The sequence below is a fragment of the Oncorhynchus mykiss genome, chromosome 1 (assembly GCF_013265735.2).
Source record: "Oncorhynchus mykiss isolate Arlee chromosome 1, USDA_OmykA_1.1, whole genome shotgun sequence".
NCBI lineage: Eukaryota > Metazoa > Chordata > Actinopteri > Salmoniformes > Salmonidae > Oncorhynchus > Oncorhynchus mykiss.
This window is the reverse complement of record NC_048565.1, coordinates 46164709-46187510: the sequence shown is the minus strand read 5'-3', so window position 1 is coordinate 46187510 and position 22802 is coordinate 46164709.

The window sequence follows — 22802 nt, the reverse complement described above, 5'->3', positions numbered from 1 at the left end:
TTCTCTTGTTTCATCTCTTGACATTGTAGGGCTGTGTGATGGAATGTTTTGGGATCACTTGTTTTTAGATGGTCGCAAGATTTGATGGCTCTTTTTTTTCTATTTGAATAAGGAGTGGGTTTTGGCCCAATTCTGCTCTACATGCATTATTTAGAGTTTTTCTTTGCACTTGCAATACAGTCTGGCAAAACTTTGCATGCAGTATTTCGATTGGATGTTTGTCCCATTTGGTGAATTCATTACTAGAGAGCGGACCCCATACTTCGCTGCCATATAGAGCAATTGTTTCTATAACTGATTGGATTTTTTTTTGTGGCAGATTCTAATTAGAATTTTGATTTGAATGTTCCTTTTAATGGCATAGAATGCTCTTCTTGCTTTGTCTCTCAGCTTGTTCACAGCCATGTGGAAGCTACCTGTGTTGCTGATGTTTAGTCCTAGATACGTGTAAGTTTCGGTGTGTTCTAATAGAACTGTGTCCAAATAGAATTTATATTTATGATCCTGATCTGGAATATGATTATATTATTTTTTTAGGTTAACGGTCAGAGCCCAGGTTTGACAGAACCTGTGCAGATGATCTAGGTGCTGCTTTAACCCTTCTTACGTGGGAGACAGCAGAACCAGGTCATCTGTCTACAGCAGACCCTCCTTAGTGGGAGACAGCAGCACCAGGTCATCTGTCTACAGCAGACCCTTCTTAGTGGGAGACAGTAGCACCAGGTCATCTGTCTACAGCAGACCCTCCTTAGTGGGAGACAGTAGCACCAGGTCATATGTCTACAGCAGACCCTCCTTAGTGGGAGACCGCAGCACCAGGTCATATGTCTACAGCAGACCCTCCTTAGTGGGAGACAGCAGCACCAGGTCATCTGTCTACAGCAGACCCTCCTTAGTGGGAGACAGCAGCACCAGGTCATCTGTCTACAGCAGACCCTCCTTAGTGGGAGACAGCAGCACCAGGTCATCTGTCTACAGCAGATCCTCCTTAGTGGGAGACAGTAGCACCAGGTCATCTGTCTACAGCAGACCCTCCTTAGTGGGAGACAGCAGCACCAGGTCATCTGTCTACAGCAGACCCTCCTTAGTGGGAGACAGCAGCACCAGGTCATCTGTCTACAGCAGACCCTCCTTAGTGGGAGACAGCAGCACCAGGTCATCTGTCTACAGCAGACCCTCCTTAGTGGGAGACAGCAGCACCAGGTCATCTGTCTGCAGCAGACCCTGCTTAGTGGGAGACAGCAGCACCAGGTCATCTGTCTACAGCAGACCCTCCTTAGTGGGAGACAGCAGCACCAGGTCATCTGTCTACAGCAGACCCTCCTTAGTGGGAGACAGTAGCACCAGGTCATCTGTCTACAGCAGACCCTCCTTAGTGGGAGACAGCAGCACCAGGTCATCTGTCTACAGCAGACCCTCCTTAGTGGGAGACAGCAGCACCAGGTCATCTGTCTACAGCAGACCCTCCTTAGTGGGAGACAGCAGCACCAGGTCATCTGTCTACAGCAGACCCTCCTTAGTGGGAGACAGCAGCACCAGGTCATCTGTCTGCAGCAGACCCTGCTTAGTGGGGACAGCAGCACCAGGTCATCTGTCTACAGCAGACCCTCCTTAGTGGGAGACAGCAGCACCAGGTCATCTGTCTACAGCAGACCCTCCTTAGTGGGAGACAGTAGCACCAGGTCATCTGTCTACAGCAGACCCTCCTTAGTGGGAGACAGCAGCACCAGGTCATCTGTCTACAGCAGACCCTCCTTAGTGGGAGACAGCAGCACCAGGTCATCTGTCTACAGCAGACCCTCCTTAGTGGGAGACAGCAGCACCAGGTCATCTGCGCACAGCAGACACTTGATTTCAGTGTTGTGTAGGGTGAGACCAGGTGCTGCAGATTTGTCTAATGTTTTTTTCCAATTCATTCATGTAGATGTTAAATAGTGTTGGACTTATTGGGCAGCCCTGTTTCACTCCAAGTCCCTGAGAGAAGAAGTCTGTTTGCTTGTTGCCAATTTTAACTGCACATTTTTTTTTTGTGTACATTGATTTAATAACATCATGTGTTTACTCTCCAATACCACTTTCTATTAGTTTCTAAAAAATACCTTTCATGCCAAATTGAATCAAATGCTTTCTTGAAGTCTACAAAACACGAGTAGATTGTGCCTTTGTTTTGGTTTACTTGTTTGTCAATTAGAGTGTGTAGGGTTTAAATGTGGTCTGTTGTACCATCATTTTTTTACAAATCCAATCTGGCTTCTGCTCAGGACGTTGTGTTCATCAACGTAATAACGTAGTCTGCTATTTATGATACTGCAGAGAATTTCCCCCAAGTTGCTTTAACCCAAATGAACCCAAATTAATTCCACTGTAATTATTTGGGTCAAATTTGTCTCAATTTTTTATAGATTGATGTGATCAATCCTTGGTTCCAAATATCAGGGAAAATACCTGCAGTGAGGATAATGTTGAAGAGTTTGAGTACAGTCTATTTGAATTTGTGGTCTGTATATTTGACAATTTAATTTAAATGGAGAGTGCATAGTTTTTCCGATAATTCTTCATCTGTAATTGAGGTATCCACAGGATTCTGATAGTCTTTGACTGCTGATTCAAGGATTTGTCATTTTTCTTGTATATCTTTTTGTTCCGGGCTCTTTGTTATATTTCTGTAGAGGTTTACAAAGTGATTTCGCCGCATATCCCCATTTTTGATAGCCAATTCCTCATGATGAGGCTCATTTAATTTATTCCAATTCTCCCAGAAGTGGTTTGATTCTATGGATTCCTCAATTCCATCCAGCTGATTTCTAATGTGCGTTTCCTTTTTTGTTCTTCGGGTGTGTTTGTATTTCTTCCGTGTTTCCTCATTTTGGAGGCGTATATTTTTGTTGTCTGGTTCTATGTGTTTTTGATTAGAAATTTGACTTTCTTAGATTTCTGCAATCATTATCAAACCATCTTTCATTATATTTTATTTCTAGTTTGCTCTTATGTTTCTTTAGATTAGGTGGCTAATTTGTCAAATATAAAGTTTATGTTCCAAAAGGACAAATTTACACCTTCATTGTTGTAGGAGAAAGTTGACACTGACTCAACTCCAGCCACTTTAAACAATGCTACCTTATATAATGTTACTTACCCTACATTATTCATCTCATATGCATACGTATATACTGTACTCTATATCATCGACTGTATTCTTATGTAATACATGTATCACTAGCCACTTTAACTATGCCACTTTGTTTACATACTCATCTCATATGTATATACTGTACTCGATACCATCTACTGTATCTTGCCTATGCTGCTCTGTACCATCACTCATTCATATATCCTTATGTACATATTCTTTATCCCCTTACACTGTGTACAAGACAGTAGTTTTGGAATTGTTAGTTAGATTACTTGTTATTACTGCATTGTCGGAACTAGAAGCACAAGCATTTCGCTACACTCGCATTAACATCTGCTAACCATGTGTATGTGACAAATAAAATTTGATTTGATTTTGATTTGATTTGAGATTGTATTTTTTTGGCTACTAAATTGCTTTTTGGTAGATTCCTGTACTGTTTGCACTCCATCTATATAAGACTGTTTAGTACCATGTAATGTATTGGGCTGTGATGCTTCTTGGCTGGGTTCCGCTCCTCTCAGATACACTCTGATTTTACTGTGGTCTGAAAGAGGTGTTAGTGGGCTGACTGTGAAGGCTCTGAGAGACTCTGGGATTAGGTTGGTGAGGAAGTTGTCTACAGTACTTACCTACCAAAAGAGTACCCTATAAGCCTACCATTGACGATGTACAGACCCAGTGTTTCGACAGAGTTTCAGGAGCTGTGCTCCGTTTTCATTTTTCACTTTGTCATAGTTGTTTCTGGGGAGGTATGTGGGGAGGGAAAAGTTGTTGCTTCCCGGTAGGTGTTTGTCCCCATGAATGTTAATAGCGTAACATTCTTCTGGTGGTCTAGCATTGCTCCGCTGTTTGTCGGTGAAGAGGTCGGGCTGCGGTTTAAAGCAACTTCCTTTGTAGAGGTCTGCAAAAAGGGTTTCTGGCCTCCCCCTTTGTAGTTGCTGTTTAAGAGCTTTCCTTATGTCAGTTTTGGCCTCTGGATGGTAGAGAATGGACTCGGTGCTGAGGGGAGTGGGGACATGGTGCCTTTGGGCTTTGCTACTGCTGCTGTTGCTGCTGCACTGTTCTGCTGCTGCTGCACCATTGCCATGGCAACTGTTTTTGTTTGTCTGCTGCTGTTGCTAGCTAGCTCTGATGTAGCTAAAAAAAACAGCAAAAAGAGTGAAAAATCTTGGCAAGGATGGGGACTGTCTCGCTGTACAGGTGAACATGGTCATAGAGACAGTCCAGATCGAGGGTGGGATGGTGGGCCAGGTCCACATTGGGTCGTAGGGCACAGTTACTGGAGAGGCTGGCGTTTATTCTTTGGATTGTGGCAGGGCTGACATCACTCCCGTAGTGAAGTCACCACCCTCTCCCGCTGAGGGCGCAGGTGTATGATTTCGGTGTGTATGATTACATGGCTTGGTGACTCGAGCTGGGCCTTATCAAGCAGCTCCATGGCACTCTGCGTTGTTGGGCACCACACCTTTCTCCTTTTGTGTCCAGGGAAAAGTTTCTTCTCCTGAACAAACTTCCTGACGATGTCAGACAGTGTTTCTTCTGGAGTGGAGGGGGTAGAGTAGGAGCTGGGGTGTGGCTGGTCTGTGCAGGTGCCACTGTCAGTGGGAGACTGTTCTGTGGGCTGGGGGGGAGGCGTGCAGCAGGCAGGGCTGAGGAAGCCTGGCTGGTTGAGGTGGGCTCCTCTGCTGTGTGAGGCCAGTTTACAGAGTGGTGATCTAGCTGCTCCTGCAGCTTGTCCTCTGTTCTCTTTCTCTCCTGCAGCTCCTCTCTTAGTGTGGTCAGCTCCTTATTACTGCTCTGCCTGGATTTTTGGAGCTCTCTCACCTCCTTTGCTAGATCAGCCAGCTCTCTCTTGAGTCCCACTCTCTCTCTTAATGAACCTCTTTCAGCTGTTTTGCAAGACTGCTGTACGGCTCTGTCCGCACCTTGGTTATTAGCTCCTCCAAGGTGTGGATGTCTGGTTGCTGTTTGCTCACGCTCTCCCTCAGCAGGATAACCTCCCCCCACCAGTTTGGTGAACTCATCCCTCATGGCAGCCATGGTGGTAAGGAGGGCCTGAGCCTGCTTTGCACTGAGGGTGGTCACTCTCCTCCTGGGGTGGGAAGAGAGGTGCTGGATGTGCCCTTTTGGGTGGGGAAAGTAGGGATGAGGGTGGTGCTGGTGGAGTCTGTCTTGTGGGAGGTGGGGTCCTTCTCTCTCTCTCTGCTCTCTCCTTTTAATGGTCTGAAAGTCTGTTCCAAACAGCCTAAGATTACCTTGCACCATGAGAGTCCCAGTCTTGTAGAGGTTGATTGTTATCATGGTGCTGTCAGGGTCATCTTTCTCTTTGACTTTCAGCTTCCACCCACTACAGATTCCCTCTTTCTGTATGGATGGGTGAGAGCAGACTGCTGAGCCCCATGCATTTGGTTGGTCAGTGAGAAAGATGAGTTTACTCACCGTTTTTGTAGAGGGTTTGCAAAAAGGGTTTCTGGCCTCCCCTTTTGTCGTTGCTGTTTAAGAGCTTTCCTCGTTGTGTCATTTTTTGGCCTCTGGAGGGTAAAGAATGGACTCAGCGCTGTGGGGGAGTGGGGACATGGTGCCTGTGGGCTCTGCTACTGCTGCTGCTGCTCTGCTGCACTATTGCTATGGCAACCATTTTTGTTTGTCTGCTGCTGTTGCTTGAAATAATGGATTGAAAAATCTTCACACAACAAAAACAGAAGATATGTTTTAACGTTAGAGTCCGTACTCCTTTTCGGTTTACTCACGCAGTTTGGTCGTTTGACCTAGTTGTATTAACTCCCCTTGCTAGGTTATTTTAAGCTAAATTCTTCTGGCTCCCATTTTTGTCTCTCTCTCTCCCATTTTTGTCTCTCTCTCTCTCCCATTTTTGCCTCTCTCTCTCCCTCCCTCTCCTCTCTCTTTCTCTCTCTCCCCTCTCCCTCCTCGCCCTGTCTATATTTCTATTTCTGTTTCTCTCTCTGTCTCTGTCTCTCTCTCTTTCTTTCTCTCTCTCTCACTCTCTCTCTTTCTCTCTCTCCCTCTCTCTCTGTATCCTTGCAACTTGGAGAGAGAGAGACATAAAGGGCTTGAGGCGTTGGGAGGCTGTTGGCCTGCCCCGAGAGACGGGGAGCCCATCTGTTCCTCTGTGTTCCTGAACTTTAACTACCACAATGCTCCGCTCTGCCTGACCCTCCACAGAGAGACCCTCTACACACACACAAACACACACGGCAGATGGAGCGCTGTGCTGCCTCCACACTCTCCACATACGCAGCCATGATGTTTGTTTAAGACATTTAATTAATATCCCCAAACGCCTCAATCGGGACCAAGACCCTACTGTCTTCCTCTTCTTCCCTGTGTTCCCGCTCTACTCACCCCCCCCCTCTCCTTCCCTGCCTTTTCATCTCCCCCTTTCTCTCCCTCTCTCTCTCTTTCTCTGTCTCCCTCCCACTCACTCTCCCTCTGTCTGTCTCCGCTCAGTCTGATTGGCAGTATTAGCAATGGGGGTGATTATTATACATGAAGGACAGGGTAACAGTGCCCAGGAGTCATGTGTAAATGAAAAGGCTCCATGCAGTTCTCATCAAGGAGTGATGTGTTAACCATAGCAACTCCTCCAGAGGAACAGTGGATCTCTGGGCCTCTCTAAGAAGTCGCCCTCTTTTTGAAAGCGCATTATCCAACACTCTTCTGACCCTATATGCCCTCCTTTCACTCAACATACCCCTCTGGTATGAACACTGTGGGATCTGTGACTAAACACCCTATATGACTGAGCATGGCAACATGACATGAGGGTCCACCCTTAGGCGATACAAGGCCAGACGACTTCTCACAATTAGTGGGTTTTATTTTAAAGGCCAATTTAGACCGTGACTTGTTTTTCCGTCTTTTATTTACCAAAGGCAGGGAAGCAATCCTAGAGTCATCAGCAGTCTCATGTTATCCTGGGGTTTTAGGCCAGAGGGGGACACTGTCATTTAGACGTTCAGACAGGCGCACACGCCTCGCCTCGCGCCAAACCTGCAGTGCTTTCTAGCTGGGTGTGATGCTCTGAGTGGGCTAATATGGGAGCATTCCTAAGAACGGAAAAGGTCAGGATCTGAGTCACGGTTGGTTTTTTACTTAGATTGCCGCCTCTTCAAGACTATAAATTGGGTTGAAAGCCTAACAGGCGTTTAGGCTTAGAGTAGCGTAGAACTGCATGCATGCAACTATGGTCTTTTTGGTAGGTATTGAAGATTCTTTGGTTTTAACATCGAGCAGATTTTTTTGAAGAATACAAAAACCAAATGAAATGCTGAAACCATTTGATTGTACTGATTGTAGTGTATGTGTTGTTTATTACATGTCTTACCGTAACACAAGGTTCATTTGAGCGCCGTCTCCTGTGCCACTTGTTTTCTCCGCGTTGCAATCGTGATATCTGCGTCTCCCAGTATGTAGGGCAGATCAGTCAAGCAGAGAATATACCGTTGCATCTCTTTCTAGGATGATCAAATTCCAACGGCTATTTCTCTTGGTGCCTATTCCCTCCCAACTCCATGTGCACACTTCCCAGCTGGCTGGAAAAGCCCAATCTGTTGGCATGTCTTCGTCCACTACTCTGACCTTCCCACGCGTACCTGTGTGAAAATAAGCCCTGAGCTGACCGTCACATGGCAATAGTAATGGCGGATCTTAGACAAACAGGAATAAATGAGGAGAATTACATTCATTATTCTGATAGCGAGTGCAACCTTCAGTCTGTAAATAGCAGCCTTCACCAATTATATGCCAAGAGGCGAGAGTCTGGGCCAGAACGGGCTGAGATATGGACTTCCCCATTTAACTAAATGCCTGGATACTATGTCCTATTAGATGAACTGAAGTGTGTGTGTGGTGGTGGGGGGGGGGTCAGTGATGACTATGGACCCATTTGACCCATTCACTGTTTAAAAAAAAAAAAAACAGAGAAACTACACCAGAACAAACAGGAACTACAGAACAACAGCCTTTTTAATGAGTGAGTCGGATATTTAGAGCGGCTGTATCCAGGCCGAGGCTGTGAAAAGCCATACAGCATGTAGGTGTCCCTACTTATGAATGCGTAATATATCACCCAGTTAGCGAGGAGTTACGTATTCACCGTCAAGTCAGAGCATATCCTTTTCATCCTCCAAATTGGAAAAAGCCCAGCCAAGTCACTGTGAGCAGCGGAGATGAGAGAGTTAAATCTCTTGGCTCTATGCGATTTCCCCCCACAGACACCTAGTACGGGGCATCCATCCCGCCTGTTTCATGTACCACTGTACCACAGAGGACAGGGAGGAGTGGGAAAATATTTCAGAGGGGGGAAAAACAACAACAAAGGACTATAAATCCCTTGATGCAATAGTAAAACATAGGCTTTGGTTGAAATCAACGTCCTGACCCATCAATATTATCATCTATTATGAACATCTGATTTGTCCAAGATGCTGTTCTCTTTACATCGAAGCATATGTAATAGAGAGTCAGTTGTCACAGTGCCACTGTGGCCCTGAAAGCTTAGTAGCTTTACAAGGCCCTTAGAGAGGGGTTTAGGACGGTCGCCAAAGCTGCAGCTTACACAAATGAAACACAGCAACTCCACAGATGAACACATATTTGGGCAGCCCACTCCTCGCTGCGACTCATCAGACATCACCATCAACATAAAGAGAACACGGCATGAGCAACTCCAACCTGTCGTGAGCATATGCACAACAGGCTCATTTGACTTGCAAACACGACAAGCATGGGTTTTTGCCACCACAGATATAGTTTAGTATCTGGTGATTGAGGTGAAGGGTACATAACATGTTCCTCTCTCTGCACTAGGCTTGTATCCCCCAGGCCTGCTTTATTCAAATCAGCTTGATTTGACTACAATTACTGTAACATCCAAATTAAAATTTCCCATATGCCAAAACATACCTCCAACATGATGCATTGTTTGTCATGTAAATGTGTTCTTGTTTTGTTTTATTCAAGCCTCCAAAATATTTTGCTCGATAATGTAGAGTCATTGTGATGAACAAAGTAAACATTCTATTTGAGAGTTGTTTTTTCTTTACAATATATTGATATACATATATATATATACACACACACACCTTTAGAGCCATAAACACAGTGTGATCTAAAATTGTAACATTGACAGAGCTTTTACAGTTTTTCCTCAATCACTAAATTAAGATGGTGATTTAGAATGGGGTGATTTATAATGGGGTGATTTATAATGGGATGATTAGGAAGGGGGTGATGTAGAATGGGCTGATGTAGAATGGGCTGATGTAGAATGGGGTGATTAGGAAGGGGCTGATGTAGAATGGGCTGATGTAGAATGGGCTGATGTAGAATTTTGTGCAGTAGTATTTACTGATTGCCGGAAACAGTGAACACAATGACACATTTCAATATGTTATATTCTATGAACAAAATACTTTACAGTATTCACTGATGACATTTGTATGTGAAGTTTTGCAAAAGGCGGTCTAAGATCTTCAAGTCAGTTACTAAGGCAAGAAAATGATCCGAAGTTCTGAATATGTATTTGAGCAGAACATTTGATCATTGCTGTTCTGATATAGATAGTGTTAACACATCCAAAAATTGCTTGTGCGCGATTGAGAAAAATTGTAACTTGCACGGTGTGTGCGTGTGTGTGCATGCATGCGTGCGTGCAGTGATGTGCGGTAAGATTGGTGGTTGGGGTAAGCACTGGCTACTACCAAAGCAACATTTACTCACAAATAAACCTTGATGAAGCCCAAGTTTACCATACAACAGATACGGTACCTCCAACAACCAGAGTGGCATAGACTATTAATCAAAATCAACAAACAATATTCACCAAAATGTAAATACCAATGTAGCCAAGATACATAAGAGATAGCTGCCTCCACACTCTCCACATACCCTCCACAGCCAAGAAGTCCAGGGTCCAGTTGCAGAGGGAGGTGTTTAGTCCCCGGGTCCTAAGCTTAGTGATGAGCTTGGAGGGCACTATGGTGTTGAACGCTGAGCTGTAGTCAATGAACAGCATTCTCACATAGTTATTCCTCTTGTCCAGGTGGGAGAGGGCATTGTGGAGTGCAATAGAGATTGTGTCATCTGTGAATCTGTTGGGGCTGTATGGGAATTGGGATAGGTTCCAGGGTGTCTGGGATGATGGTGGTGATGTGAGCCATGACCAGCCTTTCAAAGTATTTCATGGCTACACATTTGAATGCTATGAGGCGATAGTCATTTACAGGTTACCTTGGCTGCCTTGGACACAGGGACTATGGTGGCCTGTTTTAAACATGTAGGTATTACAGACTGGGTCCTGGAGTGGTTGAAAATGTCAGTGAAGACACCTGCTAGCTGGTCAGTGCATGATCTGAGTACGCGTCCTGGTAATCCGCCTTGTGGATGTGGCAGCTCACGACTGGGTTTCCCTTTGTAATCCATGCTAGTTTGCAAGCCCTGCCACATGAACGTCAGAGCCAGCGTAGTAGGATTCAATCTTAGTTCTGTAATGACGCTTTGCCTGTTTGATGGCCCGTCAGAGCTCCTAGCAGGATTTCTAAAAACGTCCGGATTAGTGTCCCGTTCCTTGAAAGCGGCAGCTCTAGCTGTTCGATCAATGTGAATGTTGCCTGTAATCCATGGTTTTTGGTTGGGATATGTACGTACGTTCACTGTGGGGACAACATCGCCGATGCACTTATCAATAAAGCCGGTGGTTGATGTGGTAAACTCCTCAATGTTATCAGTTGAATCACACAACATATTCCAGTGTGTGCTAGCGAAACAGCCCTATAGCTTAGCATCCGCTTCATGGGACGATTTCTGTATTGAACATGTCACTGGTACTTCCTGTTTGTTTTTTCTTGTAAGCAGGAATCAGGAGGATCAGATTTGCCAAAGGGAGGGTGAGGGAGAGCCTTGTATGCGCTTCCGTGTGTCAAGTAAAGGTGATCTAGAGTTGTGTTGCCTCTAGTTGCACAGGTGACATGCTGGTAAAAATGAGGTGAAACGGATTTAAGTTTCCCTGCATTAAAATCACCGAACACAAGAAGCCCCTCCTCTGGATGTGCATTTCCTTGTTTGCTTATGACCCTATACAGCTCGTTGAGTGCGGTCTTAGTGCCAACATCAGTTTGTGGTGGTAAATAGACAGCTACGAAAAATACTGATGAAAACTCTCTTGGTAAATAGTACGGTCTGCATCTTATCATGAGGTATTATAAAAACTCAAGTCTTCCATAACATTTGAGATTGCACACCAGCTGTTGTTAACAAAGAGACACCCCCCACCCCCTCTTACCCGAGGCTGCCGTCCGATCTTGACGACGCCTGGAAAAGCCAGTGAGGTGTATATTATACATGTCCTTGTTCAGCCACGACACTGAGAAACATAGGATGTTACAGATGTTCAGGTCCCGTTGATAGGATAGTCTCGAACGGAGCTTGTCCAGCTTGCTCTCTTGGGATTGTGTGTTCGCCAACAAAAGGTACATGCTCGCCGACGTAACCTAATCATGACGCCACCTCGCTTGCCTCTCTTTCGCCGCTGCTTCCGCTTTCGAGTCCAGGGCCTGATCAGGGGTAAATACGACGTCCAAATCGAGGTCAGTGATCGTTGTTCTGATGTCCAGAAGCTGTTTTAGGGCATAGGAAATAATGGCGGAAACAATATGTACAAAAAAAAGTTAAGATCAGCATAAAAACACACACAAATAGCTGAGTTGGTCAGGAGCCTGTGAGACGGCAGGGCCATTCTTCAAAGTCCGAAAGACAAAGGAACTGATCGTGGACTACAGGAAACAGAGGGCCGAGCACATCCCCATCCACATCGACGGGGCTGTAAATATGAATTTGTTCTTAACTGACTTTCCTAGTTAAATAAGAAAAAAGGACAACGCATTTAGGCCTACCTTTACTTGTAAACGAAGTCCATTCATCTGGTGAACCTCTTGGTGACATAGTTGTAGAAGTCAAAGCGGAACCCCTTATTTTATTCTGCATGCACACAGCAGGCCCCAGTCCTGGGAGACATATCCCCAATGCCTACTCCGGTTCCATTTTCACACTGACACAAGTCATTCTGATTACATCCACAAAGCAAAAGTAAATGTCCAAGATGTGTAAAAGTCTGGTAAAAAAAAGGAATAATTGATAATGACGTTTCAGACAAGCGGACAGTCCAGTACTCAATGTTCGCTTGCCCGACAGCTAGCAATGAGGGATATAGTGGTTGCGTGTCATGGTCACTTCTTGTGTGTAGAGCTCCTGTATGCTGCCTCTGTCTGGTCTTAACTTTCATTATAGGTTCCACTCTTCACCCTCCAAATGGCGCATTACATTATTCCAACTTGGAACATTTTGGAGGTGCAATAGTGTCCATTTCTCAGGTTGTTTTTGTTCGCTAGCTAGCTTTGTTCAGTTCAAGGGATGCAAGTGCCATTTATGTAGACCAGATCAAATGTGCGCAGTTTCCCATGGTAATACCCACACAACATGTTTAGGCAATATGAATGCGCAAAATATGAAATCGGCTCAATGCAACAAATTAATCTTCAAGCTAGGCAAAGCAGCGATGCCTATGCTTACCCTGTCCATTAACCGTGACTGGACTCAGGAACGGCTGTGCCCTCAACGATTTGAACCTATTTGAATGTCTGGAAAGGAAGGCAATGAATACCCGAGGACATGTTCTGAGGTTTTGATGCAGTTTTAGCAAAGTTTTTTTGCATAAAAGCAAAGACTTTTTTTGCATAAAAACCACTAGAATTGTTGAGAAAAAAAACATTAGATATAAAAAGAATGACAATATTTTATAGAATTTTCTTAACAGCTATTTTTTATTAGATTATTACAGGGTTGGCACTGCCTACCTTGCCTACCCTGACTGCACATCATTGCGTATTACAAGAGGCTGGTGGCACCTGAATTGGGGAGAACTGGCTCGTGTTAATGACTGTAGCGCGAATTAAGTGGAATGGTATCAAATACATCAAACACATGGTTTTCTGACATTTAATGCAAATCCGTTCCGGCCATTATTATGAGCAGTTCTCCCCTTAGCCTCCTCCTGTAGTGTGTGTGTGTGTGTGTGTGTGTGTGTGTGTGTGTGTGTGTGTGTGTGTGTGTGTGTGTGTGTGTGTGTGTGTGTGTGTGTGTGTGTGTGTGTGTGTGTGTGTGTGTGTGTGCGTGCGTGTGTATCTGTGGCTAGTTTGCATGCACTGTTGTGCATTCGTGAGAGAGAGAGAGAGAGCGAGAGAGCATTTTTATGTATGTGTGCGTGCGTGTTGTCAGTGGTTTATTTTAAAGTAATATCCAGGAAGTAAAGGCAAGTTGAAACACGCAACTTTCTTCCAGACCAAACACGGACATGTTTCACTTAAAACACCTTTACCACAATAATTCCTATATGTATTGAACTGCACACTAACTGACACACAACTCCATACACATCATAAATGCTTAACCCACACTGGATTCCGACCCAAGTACAGGTGCCCTGACATAAACCATTGTAGGGTTTCACACTCCTCCTCAGTGCAGTTAGTAATTACACTCATCACTCCAGGTCTCTGACAAAGACTAACACTGCTCTCATGTGGTTGGGAAAGAGCAACTGCAACACAGTATTTTCTCAGAGCAAGAGATAGAGGTTTTTCCAGGGTTCTTTTGTGGCGGGCCTTTATGTGCCTGTGTGTTAGTGGCCCCTACAGTGGTCCTAGCTAGCAGAGTGTTGGAAATCCCCTGGGGGGATTGATGTGCCTTCCGAGGGGGACAGCTGAGACCTCCCAGAGACTGAGAGGAGAGTGAGAGGGGGGTTCTGGCAGGATGTGGCTCAGTACTAGGGCTCAGGATCCTGCTGAGCTGGAGGCTGAAGGATGGAGGGATGGACGGAACAGGGAGGAGGGAGGAGGGGGGGGGGGCACCCCTGCCAATTCCAACTTAGCCTTGGGGACAACAAGCACAACAACAACTGTCTTACACACTGAACTGACATACATATGGTAAGAAACAACAGCACGCACACACACATACACCTACAAGTGCACACACATGCACACAGTTATAGAGTAATACACACGCATTATAAATCATACCAGTAGCCATTCACACAATAAAAAACCTGTTCATAAATTTTTGTCTGCTTTTAACCAACCGTATTTGCAATAGTAGTATCCTTGAATAAAGACAACACACATCCAAAGGACAATTACAAACCTAAAGCAACCAAACAACCTAGCCCTGGCTCATAGCCAATACGCCTCTCATTGTGTGTCTGTCCACCAGCACCTTAGCTTCTGTTCCCCGCTGACTGTTTCCCTGGCCGCTCGCCGCCTCTTCACTTTGTTTATATCATACATCTCCTTGTTGAGGCTAATCTCTTGTTAATGTGATACCTCTGACAGTTCATAAATCAGACAAACAGCGCAGCATGTGACTTTGAACCTTCCCAGGTAGTGGCCAATGGCTGTCTGTGGCTGCTGTCTGTAGAGTGATGGATGTGCCCCTGAAATGTGATACTCTGCTGGGTAGTTTTCACTTGGCTCTGTACAAACACACTCCACACGTTTAGGGCTACTCCTTCCTGATCCAAACCATCCGTTTTATGCTCATGGGGCTTTCATTCTATAAGGGAAATATACAAGAAACACCAATTGAGAAAGATATTTACACTGTAAATTACTGGATGAGTTTATGATAATCTGTCGGTTCCAATCGCTATTGTAAAAAATATATCATTTATTTCAAGTCCTGGCACTAGGTGGCGCTGTGGGTTGGCAATTATAGCGTCATCAGTCAATATAAGTACCTTCTATTTACAATGGATGGGAAAACAACGGGTAAAATGTGATGATGTGCTTTTCACCACTAGAGAGAGCTATTGCATATATTTTAAAGATTTTCTTTAACAATTTTTCAGAAAATACATTTTTACAAAGGACGTGAGAACCATGATGCCCTCTCAGGTACTGTATTATTTAAATCAGATTTCAGCTAATTCTCCTCTCCACATATTTTACAGCACTTTTTCAGAATCACTTTTTCTTTTTAAATGTATTGCACAAATATATATATATATATATATATAGTACAACCTGCTGTTGGAACATGGGCACATACAGTCAGGTCAATAATAATTGGCACGCTTATTAAAATGAGCAAAAAAAAAACTGTATAAAATAAATCATGCAAATACTAAGCTTTATTGTATGATCCCCCCCAAAATTACATTATACCGTGGTGGAAAAATAACCCAATTATCATTCTTGAGTAAAAGTAAAGACACCTTAATAGAAAATGACTCAAGTAAAAGTGAGTCACCCAGTAAAAAAACACTTGAGTAAAAGTTTTCAAGTATTTGGTTTTAAATATACCTAAGTAAAAATAGTAAATGTAGTTGCGAAAATATACTTAAGTATCAAAAGTAAAAGTAAAAGTACAAATTATTTAAAATTTGTCATATTTTAAGCAAACCAGACGGCACAATTGTCTTGTTTTTTTTTTAAAATTTATGGATAGCCAGGGTCACACTCAGACATAATTTACAAACAAAGCATTTGTGTTTGGTGAGTCTGCCAAATCAGTGGCAGCAGGGGTTCAAGCTGTAGAACTCAGTTTCTACATTTGAATATAAAAATTGATTTTATCAAACAAAATTATACCACATTTGATCTCTGGGACACTCAGGATGACAAATCAGAGCAAACTTACTGAACGTAAGTACATTATTTACCTTCAGAGATGAATGTATTATTTATCATGATAAAAGTGTTTTGTTGTTGTACATTCTCCTAAAACAATAGCATGGTATTGGACAATGCAGTTAGATGAGCAATCATTTAAGCTTTCTGCCTGTATAAGACATGTCTATGTCCTGGAAAGTTGGCTGTTACTTACAACGTCATTCTAGTCACATTAGCGCACCCTAGCAACAACTGTCCCGGTTTAGGGACACCGATCCCGTAGAGGATTTATTAATTAAAGTGTTTTTACTTTAGTACTTTACGACACTCCAATTCTATTATTTTAAACTATGATAAAGATATTTGAACTAATCCAATTGTCCTCTGAAAAAGATAGGGGTCAAAGTTATAGGCACCCCTTTTTTTCAATACCTTTCAACCCCTCATCTTGCAAGGATAATGACTGAGCCTTTTTTTTTTGTGTGTGTGTGCATTGTTCAGTGGCCAAACTTTTTAGATAATGGGGTTATTTTCTGCATATGCATCCTTATTTTGACCCCACACCAACCACCACTTGGCCAAAGAGCTCTATTTTCATGTCATCTGACCACCGGTTTCAATCCAAGTGCCAGTACCCTTTAGTAAACTCCAGGCATTTACATTTGTTGGATCACATTAAAATAGAGCTCACGCTAGTAGTGGGTTTGGCATCAAAATAAGCATGCATAAGCTGAAAAGAACTCATATTGTAAAATATGTTGGTGGATCTTTGATTTTATGGGGCTATTTTGCTTCCAGTGGCCCTGGGGACCTTGTTAAGGTCACCGGCATCATGAACTTTACCCAGTACCATTACATTTTAGACAAAAACCTGGTTGCCTCTACCAGGAAGATATTCCAGATCCCTCCCAATGTGTTCCCCAATGTCATAAAACATTTTAGATAGTTTGGCAGTTTTCAGTTATGAAACATCAGCAAATTGATGAATCAATTCCGCAAATTACTTTTTTTTTAAATACTTGCCCTTCCTGTACGCCTACAGATAATCACTCAGAATCTCGAGACCCAGTCAAATGTTTTATCTGACCATTAATCATAAAATATTTGTTTAATCTATTTATAGGTTCCGCTTGATGTTTTTATAAGATTTCATCACCCAAGAGAACACATCTAGGCTAGTTTATGTTTTTATTATGTGAAATATTTCCCATCTATGTTAATACACCATGGACCGGATAAGGCAAAAAAAAAAGAGTGTTTCACTTTCTAAATAAACGTATTGTTCATAATCTTTTGGACTATCTCCTTGGAACTAATGAAACTCCACACGAACCGCTGTAGCAGAATCTAGATAGGCCATAACCCATATATTTCGGGGCCCGTCTCCCTTAGCTATTGGAACATGACACGGGAGTGGATATATCTGTCCTTTATTTACTGAGATCCCACCATCATTGTTGATATACTATATTCACATGTAAGGCTTTACATGAATTTATCGCCTTTTTATAACACGGAACACTGGGAAATAATCCATTCAGGAATGTTCTCTTCTATCCCACTTTTCATTCCGATCATATATTCTTCCCCATTCTATTTCAAGAAACAACAGAGTTCATTTTACAACAGTGCTGAGAGAATAACGCTGCGTGAGGGAGAACAACTTTTTTTGTGTGTGTGGTGAACTCACTGCATCAGATGAAGTCATTCGTCAGAGGAAAGTTGGTGCCACAGTGAAGGACCTGAGAAGGACCAGCACCCACCAGTCTGAGAGAGGAAGAGCCATGCCTGAGCAGAAAAAGGCATTTAAATCAAACCTCCTTTCTCTGATCACTCTGTTCCCTTCTCTTAGACCAGGGGGGATGAATTATCAGACAGTGTGTGTGTGCAGTAACCTGGCTCTCTTCTCTCCTGAGTCCTGCCATCTAAATGGTTACGTTAACTGACACTTTCAGGGGCCACTGGAGAGGTGCACCCAAAGCACCTCACCCTCTTCCCTCTGTGGTGCAGCTGCAGCACTGACCTCTCTAAAGCACTTTATGTCATCTCCTGTGTGTTTGCTTTCTTCTGTCAGCCTGTTTTACTGTGTGGAACGGGGCAGACCCCCTCATCACCCTTAACTCACAGGACAGGCTTGCAGAGCACCTCTGCTTGGGCCTGAAACAGAGATGTGCACTTCCAACATTAAACCAAACATTCCATCACATATACTGTTTCAGCTTCTAGTCCAAGTTGAGGGTATGACTCCACTGTTGTGCCTCTCCATGTGTTTCACAATGTTCTGCAGATTCTGACACACTGACTTCATGTCCACTTCTTAGTTCAACCCTAACCCTCTACCTTAACCCTCAACCCTAACCCTAACCCTAGTTAATGTCCATATCCTGGTTCAACCCAAACCCTTAACCCTAACCCTCGTTCATGTCCATATCCTGGTTTAACCCTGACCCTGGCCTCAACCCTAACCCTACCCCTTAACATTAGAAGTACTACAGGGCAGCTCTTTTTATTCTGGTAGGAGTTAGAAGTGGCCTGTGTGACCCTTTCCCCTAGCCACTCTGTCTGGTTTTGAAGTGTTCATTGTTAACTATAGGTTTTTGGTCTAGTGTTCCTTCTTAACCTCTCAAGGGTACATGGGACGCTAACGTCCCACCTGACCAACATCCAGTGAAAGTGCAGGGCGCCAAATTCAAACAACAGAAATCTCATAATTCAAATTCCTCAACCATACATGTATTGTACACCAGTTTAAAGATAAACTCGTTGTTAATCCCACCACAGTGTCCGATTTCAAGGCTTTATGAACAAAAGCATACCATGCGATTATGTTAGTTCAGTACCAAGAAGAAAAAGAAACATGCACCTATTTAGGCGAGGTGCTGGCTAGCGGAGTAGAAAACTTGAAAATAAAGGCGAATTTTTAATCCAAATTGAATCCATATTTAATATCCAACGTTCCAGCAGCCAAGCTGTCTTCATCAGGGTATAATCACAAACACTGCGGGATGACTCGTTTATATAGTGTCAAAAGATACACAGGTGTCTGTAATCATGGCCAAGAGTGGCCTAATATCATTGGTTAATTCTCAAATATTAAAATGGCATACAAAGAACAGCATACAAAAAACAAATGGATAGCATACGATCATAAATTCATTTTAGACTACACAAGCTTACAAACAATTACAATGGCAAAGTCACAATAATCACAAGAATGGCTTCAGATCAAAGTTTACGCTGAGACAGAAGGGAGCAAGCGTCTTTAAGTTAAAGATCCAGGCAGCCTCTCGTTTTAACAATAAATTATCAAGGTCCCCCCCCCCCTCTCCTAGGGAAGGAGACAAGTTCGATGCCAATGTAACGCAGAGACAAAATCAAGTGGCCTGCCTCCAAAAAGTGGGGTTTTTGCACCTAATGGTGCAACGATGCTCTGAGATACGTACTTTTAATTTGCGTTTTGTTTAACCCACATCATTTTTACCACAAGAACAAGTTATAAGATAAATAACTGCCTTAGTGGAGCACCCCTTTGATTGGGATCGATTTCCCTGTTTGTGGGTGTTTGAAGGATCTACATTTATAAGTGCCATTGCATTGAGCACAGCCATTACACTTGTAATTTCCATCCAGTTGGGGTGCAAATAGACGTTGTTCAGGAATATCTTGGGGTGGTAAATCAGAGAGTACCAATTGGTCTCTGAGATTTCTGCCCCGCGAGAATACAGAATACAACCAAGGGAAGGTCCGAAAACACATTACCGAGACAATCATCGGATTTTAGTTCAGTACCTAGTCACAAAAAAACACAGCCATTTTTCCAGCCAAAGGGAGGAGTCACAGAAAGCAGAAATAGAGATAAAATGAATCATTAACCTTTGATGATCTTCATCAGATGGCACTCATAGGACTTCATGTTACACAATACATGTATGTTTTGTTCGATAAAGTTCATATTTATATCCAAAAATCTCTGTTTACATTGGCGCATTGTTATGTTTTGCCTCCAAAACATCCGGTGAAAGTGCAGAGTGCCACATCAATTTACAGAAATAGTCATCATAAATGTTGATGAAAATACAACTGTTATGCAGGTCCAGACAAAGTCAAAAAAGTTATATTACAGTTCGTAGAAACATGTCAAGCGATGTATTTAGGATGTTTTTATCATAAATCTGCATTACTGTTTCAACCGGAGAATTCCTTTGTCTTTAGAAATGAAAGGGAACGGAGCTAACTCTCACGGGCGCACGCCTGACTGAGCACATGGCCTTCTGGCAGACCCATGACTCAATCAGCTCTCATTCTCTCCCCCTTTACAGTAGAAGCCTGAAACAAGGTTCTAAAGACTGTTGACATCTAGTGGAAGCATTAGGAAGTGCAAAATGACCCCACAGACACTGTATATTGGATAGGCAAAGACTTGAAAACCTACAAACCTCAGATTTCCCACTTCCTGGTTGCATTTTTTTCTCAGGTTTTTGCCTGCCATATGAGTTCTGTTATACTCATAGATATCATTTAAACAGTTTTAGAAACTTCAGAGTGTTTTCTATCCAAATATACTATATACTATGCAAGTATGCATATCCTAGCATCTGGGCCTGAGTAGCAGGCAGTTTACTCTGGGCACGCTTTTCATCCGGATGTGAAAATACTGCCCCCTACCCCAGAGAAGTTTTAACTATAGGTGTTTTGGTTTGGTCTGGTGTTCCTTGTTAACTATAGGTGTTTTGGTTTGGTCTGGTGTTCCTTGTTAACTATAGGTGTTTTGGGTTGACCTAGGACGTCATATGCACCCGTGCACCCTGTTCCCCTTGTGGGTAACAGACCTTTAGTCCCCTTACCTAACCCTATATTCCTGTGCACTTCCTGGTTTAATCACAACCTTATAGCCTCCATACTAACCCTAGGTAACTGTAACTAACGTGTATCAATTAGTATTTACAATAATTACAGTGTAATATGAAACACAGTAATAAGGTCACTGTAATGTAGTGCAACCAAAATCCTCTGTATTCTTTAATCAGAATTGGTGCAGCATTGTTGGCGGGTTTTCGGAGAGAATGCCAAGCTTGTGCAAAGCTGTCATCAAGGCAATGGGTGGCTACTTTGAAGAATCTCAAATATAAAATATACTTTGATTTATTTAACACTTTTTGGTTACTACGTGATTCCATATGTGTTAATATCATAGTTTTGATGTCTTCACTATTATTTTACAATGTAGAAAATAGGAAAAAATTGAGAAAAGCCCTTGAATGAGTAGGTGTGTCCAAACATTTGACTGGTACTGTACATATCTCTATTTCACAGCCGTGACTGATTACAATGCTATGATATCAAAGAGGCACTACACAACTACAGTTTAAGACTCAACTAGCTACATTCCCCCCTTTCCAGAGCCACCTTCCCCGGCCCCACCTTGGCCCATGTCTCTGACAGGCAGCAGGAGCTGAAGGAATGCAGCCTCCAGAGGAACAGGCCGCACTCTGCTTCGCGCTGAGTCGTACCAGGGCCCAAACATCTACAGTATCATCTCCTACCATTACAGCATTACCCTAGAGGCCTGCGCAACACCAAGACTCACTAGCTCATTTACTCTTGTTTCTTTCTTTCTTTCCCTCTCTCTCTCGCTCTCTCTCTCTCTCTATCTCTCTCTCTCTCTCTCTCTCTCTCTCTCTACTCTCACTGTCTCTCCTCTCAATTCAATTCAATTCAATTAAATGTGCTTTATTGGCATGATGTAACAATGTACATATTGCCAAAGCTTTCTTTGGATATTTACAAAATGAAAATAATAAGAATTAAAATAGTCAACGGGACAGCAGTAACAACAATAACCAAGGGTCAAAATAACCATACATTGGACAATAACAATAAGCATATTGTCACGCCCTGACCTTAAGAGAGCCGTTTTCTTTCTCTATTTTGGCCGGGTATGGTTCTCAATCAGGGACAGCTGTCTATCATTGTCTCTGATTGGGAATCATACTTAGGTAGCCCTTTTTCCCTCCTTTCAGTGTGGGTAGGTAACTTTGTTTGTGGCACTTTGCCCTGTAAGCCCTCACGGTCGTTTTGTACTGTTTATTGTTTTTGTTGGCGACATTATCAAATAAAGGAAAATGTACGCTCACCACGCTGCACCTTGGTCTACTTCCCATGACGATCGTGACACATACAGTAGAGGACATGTGCAGGTTGATTTGTCTGTCAGACACTGTCCCTCATCTTATGGCAAGCAGCAATGTAGTGCGCTGCCAACCCACAGCTCTCTGGGTCCTCCCCCAACAGGACGGGGAGCCTACTCTTATCAGAGAGGTATTTGAAACCTTGAATAAGGGTTTCAAATTTGGGGAAATTACACTCTCTAATTGTTTTATATTTTTGACATTTTGTCAGGAAATGCAGCTCTGTCTCATGTTCTGCTGTTGTGCAGTGGTTGCACAGCCTTTTCTCTACAGGGAGCCAGGTTTTCCTGTGTCTACCCTTCTCAATGGCAAGGCTGTGCTCACTGAGCCTGTACTTTATCAAGATTTTTCTAAGGTTTGATCAGTAACCATAGTCAAATAAATCAAATAAAATGTCTCTCTCTCTCTCTCTCTCTCTCTCTCTCTCTCTCTCTCTCTCTCTCTCTCTCTCTCTCTCTCTCTCGCTCTCTCGCTCTCTCTCACTCTCTCCAGCTTTCCCTCTCTCCTCATTGGTTCACTTGTTCCTGTGAAGGATTTATAGCTGTGATTTGGCTCAGCTTACTGACTGCCTGCTGAGAAAAAATATGGGATTTGAGTGTTATTAACGATTTCACTTTTCCATTCTATCTTCAGTGATGCATTTCTCATAATCATAATAGGATTTAAGTGCGTTATAAACAATGGAATAAATAGCATTTTAATCAAACACTTCTGCATGTGCTTGTGTTTGATCAGCACTCTCCTGTTTGTTATAGGGGAAGAGCTTCTATAAATTGCAGGTAAGGCAGTGTTTAG